Below are 6,000 nucleotides of genomic sequence, written 5' to 3'. Positions count from 1 at the left end.
ATTATCCCTCTTTGGATTTAATGGTTTCAAACACTGGCCACCACCTTTTGTCTGGCAACTCCCAGGGATGATGGCAGGTAAAAAGTAAAAGAAACAAAGGTTAGTCAAAAATCAAAGTAATGAAGTGGTGTGAATACACAAGTAAACTAAATGTGCGCGCTTACAAATAGAACAAATGTATCCAAACCAATCAATAAACTTCTTGGAAACTGAAGTGTGTTATTGTGTTCAAATAAAGAAATGAAAATACACAAGAGTTACCGACTTTAGAGTGTGGCCACGGGTTTGGCCATCACAACCACATTATTAGAACCTTTTTTAGGGCATTTATTATCAAATTACATAAATTTCAATGTAATATTACTCAACTTTAACCACTGCTGATACTATGATATTACATGAAAATTAACTGGTTATGACTTTGTTAATTGAATAGTAATAACGTATTATTAGACTAGAATCCTTTATTGTCATTATACCAATGTACAATGAGATACAGAGGATCTCCTACTTGGTGCAAACATGCAGAAGAGGTGGAGGTGAGGCACATAGTTTGTGCAGCACTGCACACATATGAACAGTATTTAGGGGAAAAATATATATAAAATGCACAAATATACAATCCAGTTAAAAAAAAAGGAAATAAATATGTAAATAGTGTTATGTATATACTGTTTGGGTTATTGCACACAGAAGTTTTCGCAGTGGTAGTTTATGAAGGGAAGTCCTTGGAATCAGGGGTGGAACTGTGTGTAACATGTGTGAGTTAAGGATGGTTATGGCCTTTGGGAAGAAACTGTTCTTGAGTCTGTCAGTCTTTGTGCTGATGTACCTGTAGTGCTTCCTTGAGGGAAACAGGTTGAACAAGTCAAAACCAGGGTGGGAGCTGTCCTTGATGATGTTTGTTGCTCTGCTGAGGCAACGGGATGAATAAATTACGATTAGGGAAGGGAGGGTTCAGCCGATGGTCTTTTTTGCTGCCTTGACTACACTCTGAAACCTCGCTCTATCCATCTTAATGCAGCTGCCGTACCATACGGTGATGCAGTAGTCAGCAGGCTATCAATGGACGAGAAGTAGAAGATCAGCAGCAGATTGGAGTTCAGTTTGTACTTCTTGATATCCAGGATGATTGTATCGACAGCATAGCTTTAGTCCACAAAGAGCATTTGGACGTAGCTTTGCCACTGTTCTACGTGACTCAGCACAGAGTGGAGGGCTATGGTGATGGCGTCTTCTGTAGATCTGTTCCCGCAGTATGCAGGGGTCGAGGTCTGGGGGGAGGAAGTCATTGATGTGCTGAAAGACCAGTCTCTCAAAGTACTTCATGATTACCGGGTGAGGGCCACAGGATGGTAATCATTCAGGCTAGTGATGGGAGACTTCGGCACTGGGATGATTGTGGCTGATTTTAGACAGGATGGGATGGCTGCCTGATCCAGTGAGAGGTTGAAGAGTCTGGTGAAGATGAGGGTGAGCTGATGGGCGCATGCTCTTAGAAACTTTCTGGGTATTCCGTCTGGACCGTCCGCCTTCCTGGGGTGACTGGGGCGGTCAAGGAACCAGGTGAGGATGAGGATGGGAGCAGGGCTAAAGCAGATGAGTGCTGTTGTGGTGTTTCAAAGTGGGCAAATATGCTGTTTATTTCCTCCGCCAGCTGCACACTCACGTTTTCTGTTTTCGCAGTGCTGCCTCTGTGGTTTATGATGTCTTGTATGCCCTGCCACACCTCCCATGTGTTGTCGCTAGACAGGTGGGACGCGATGCCTCTTTTATGGTCTGCCTTGGCTTTTAATTCCCCTTTTCGTGGTGTCGCAGGCTTTGAGGAGTGTTCAATCTGGTCATCCAGGGTTTTTGGAATGGGAAAACCCGAATGTTTTTGTCCACAGTCACATTTCCTATACAGAACTTGATATAGTCCAGTACTGATCCTGTGAAAGTTTCTAGGTCCTGGTGTTCAAATATATTCCAGTCTGTCTGTGTGAAGCAGTCCTACAGTTTGTGGAGAGCATTTTCCGGCCAGGTTGTAACAGTCTTTGTGGTGGGCCTGGCACTGCGCCTGAGGGGGGTGTAGGCTGGGGAGAGCAGGAGGGAGAGGTGGTCGGACTGACCGAGGTGGGGGAGGGGTATGGCTCTATATGCATGCTTGATGTTGGAGTAAACATGGTCTAGAGTGTTCTCTCCCCTGGTGGGACATTTGACATGCTGATACAACTTTGGGAGTACAGTCTTTATGTGAACACCATCACGATGGGCCCGCTGCTGTTGGATAATGGTGTTCAGCAGGATAGAGAGCGCTGTGGTTACACTGGCGTCGGGTGCAATGGACACAGCCGTGATGATCACTACTGTTAGCTCTCTCTGAGAGAAAAAAGGTGAGCATCTTACCTTACTTATGTAGATACAGATCCCTCCCCCGGCTCTAACTATCATTATTTGCATTATTATGTTTTTATTTCCATCTTGTTGCCCTACTATTACCACTTTATTACCGAGCTGCAATAGAAAGTCCTACTGTTTTTTATTGTTGTTGTTTCAGTTTTTGTTCATAACTGCTTTGATACATGATATGTGTGCATTAGTTCCGTATGTGGAACAAACAGTGGAGATAGGAATGTGGTTGCTAAGGTGTTGCTATGGCACTGATGTCACACAGGTGCAGGGTGTTGTGTAAAACAGGCTGATACACGATAATACAGGTTAGTTTGGTCTGTGGCTGCTTGGTACAGAGGTCGCTTTACCCACAGAGATTTAACTTTTATACTTTATCTTTTCATTTTTGAACAACTTACTTTTGTAAAACTTTTTATTTAAGTGTAATTAAACTGCAGGTTTCCTTTTACCCCTGAAAAAAAAGACCTCACACTTTTTTTTAATCTTTCATTGGATAATTTTTTGCTCCTGAAGATCAGAAGAGTCTTCATGTGATCCCTTCAAAACAGTAAGTGTTAAATACACTTTTGTTTTTAAGTAATCTGATCTGTGACTTACAACAAGTCTGCAGCAGGCAGACGAGCTCTCTGCAGACTATTTGTTGCTGCCTGTCTGTACATGTTTTCTCTGTGTGTGTTTCTGCTGCTTCTTTGTCCCTCACTGTAAACAGATGTACTGAGAGACTCCTGCACTGATGTTTCATAGGAAAGTCCAAACAGCCTCACTGGTTCTACATAAAGAACAAAGATTTGCTCTCTGTGGCTCCAACACAACTTAAAGACAATCAAAGATGGACAAAGTTCTCCAGAACAGCTGTGGTTTTATGGAGGCTACAGCTAAATGCTGCCTCCTCCATAGCACAATATACATTTTTATACAGTGACGTCATTCTGAACTTTGTGTTTTACCTCTTTTCTCATGATGAACATGTTTCTGATAATCCTCCAGTGAGATTATGATTCTTAGTTTGAGTTTATGGTTTCTTTAAGAGTGAGTTTCTGTGTTTTAATTCAGTTTATCAAAGTTGGTTCAGTTTTTGTCTTCTTTTCCTTTCAATCTTTAGTCTTCTGTGTTTCACTGTGTTACTGGTTGTGTGGGAATGCAAGTGCAGTGTGTCCAACAGTTATTAATGAATGCTGGCAGAAATGCTCTGGTTCAGCTTTTAAAACAGAATTCAGACGTATTGGACTTTGTGCTTCTGGCTCTATGCCTGCTTGTCCTGAGTCAGGCAGAATGACAGCGCTCTTTAAAATGCACATTAAACACTGAATCAGCACAGAGAGATCAGAAACATCAAGCCTGATCATCTCATTATATAATGTTCAGTAATCAATGTTCAGTATATTTGTGACTGATCAGGCCAAATCACATCACTTCCTGCAGGGAGTCAAAACATTTTAGCTTCTTGTGGCTTAAAAAAAAGTGACGTTGAGGCTGAAATACTGGAGGTGCTAAATGTGACAGATTAAGTCAGGATAACATTGGAAAAAGAAAAAAGACGATGTCATGTGAGGAACTGCACCTCAGGAGATATTAATGTAATAAAACTTTATTATCAGCTGATGGTAAGTAAAATAAAGCACAAAGACTCATTAATGGCGAAATCATTTGAGTTACTTTAATTTCCAATAAAATTATTTTACACTTTTCAGTGTCCGAATACCCTATTTTTTGATTATAAGGTACACTTAAACCCTTTAATTTTTTAAAAAATCGACAGTGCGCCTTATGTATGAATTCTGGTTGTGCTTACTGACCCTGAACAGATTTTATGTGGTACACGGTGCTCAAAAATCTGTTAAAAAATATTTTAGTACGACTTTGGTAAGCTATGAAGCTGCACCACTTGATGGATTGTCAGAGCATTACGGCTACCATACTTAGGAGCCTCGCGGAGTGATACTACTGTGCTTCAACATAATATTACCGTATTGTGTGTTTATAAGGACCCCAAAATGGCACCAATTAAGAGACATGCTTATGAAGCAGATTTCAACTCAAGGCTATCAGTCACGCAGTAGAACATGGGAATAGAGCAGCTGCGAGAGAATTCAACATTAATGAATTGATGATACGGAAGAGGGATTTGAATGAAACACTCCCTCAACTTGGATTTCCTAATTGAATGTCAAAGCAACTGCAGCAAACCAGAGTTCACAGTCCAGGATGGCAGCAGTGACGTAAACATCAGTAAAACTATAAAACCTGTGATCTGTCCTGTGACACTTGTGGATTTGTGACTCACTTAATGAGCCAATCACAGAGCACAGACCAGGAGCAAATGTGTCAGACGGAGTGAAGCTACAGGTCAGGAAAAATTTTTAAAATCAATAGAAATATTGATATTAATATTAATATTTCTTAAACCTCAAAGAGCTAGTTAACGAGTGAGTGCCTGTAATTCTTCAAGATCAGAGTTTACTTATTTGTAATGTCTCAATATTTCTATTGACAAGCTGTCACTGTTAATGGATAACTCCCATTATCACTGGAATTCACAGCTATTCAGATGATGACACAGAAAATGTATCAATGTTTTTTGAATGTTTGGTTTCAATTTGCTGCTAAGTCTCTTCCATGCTGATAGAACAGCAGCTGAAAGAGTGTAGATTATAAACTGTTGAATTTGAAGGACTTACTGACAATAATTGTCAGTCAATAATATGATTTTCACTTTAATCAGTCCACAAACTAAAGTGATATCTGTTCTACCTTTGTTAGGCTGTAGGACAGAGTTAGACCTGGACACACTGAGTAAACCTCTGTGTTTAAATGTTTGCACGCTGAAGTTTCAGAGCTTGAATGTGCAGCTTCCACAAAAATAAAGAGCAGAAAATATATATATGTGACCCATAAGAGGCACTATTTAAATAAGACATGGGCCTTAGACATGCAGTCAGTTCACAAGGTTTAATGCTAACACAAAACAAAATTGCACACACATACTATCACCAAGAAGTGGAAGTGTCCCCACAGGCATGACACAATGTTTTCTCCTAAAGGGTAAAAATAACTTTAAACATCTCTCCACTGAAACTCCAGCAGAACATTTTCTGTGACCTTCCTCTCCAACACAAGGCTCTGCAGCCCACATCAAGCTGTCTTAGAAAGAATTAAAGGCCTGATAGCACAGCTCACACCAGACATTCACATAACAACTGATCGACTGATTACCTGCACCTGTGCTTATAAAGAGGAAAACAACCCAGCCCTGCCTACCAGGGGCTGTTCCCAGACTCTAATCTCACCTCTCACATATATGTTAACTCATGAATTTATAAGATTAATGCTTTTCTGCAGTGTTGCTCATCTTATTTGCATCCATCTTGCACTGTGGTGACATATTTGTATGTTCCTCATGTTTTTTATCACCTGTTCCTCTGATGATGTCTGTGATTGGAGGAGGTATTTCTTGTTACCTTTACAAATATAAAACATCCTTCTGTATCGTAAACTGTAAACTGAATTGAACTTTTACACATGAGCAAAAGTCATTTGTTCTTACACATCAATAAGTCAACAACATTCAGGTAATCAGCTTTGAGATCTAATTGTACAGAAAGCACT

The sequence above is a fragment of the Oreochromis niloticus genome, linkage group LG3 (assembly GCF_001858045.2).
Source record: "Oreochromis niloticus isolate F11D_XX linkage group LG3, O_niloticus_UMD_NMBU, whole genome shotgun sequence".
Taxonomy (NCBI): Eukaryota; Metazoa; Chordata; class Actinopteri; order Cichliformes; family Cichlidae; genus Oreochromis; species Oreochromis niloticus.
Note: the sequence above shows the minus strand (reverse complement) of the source record.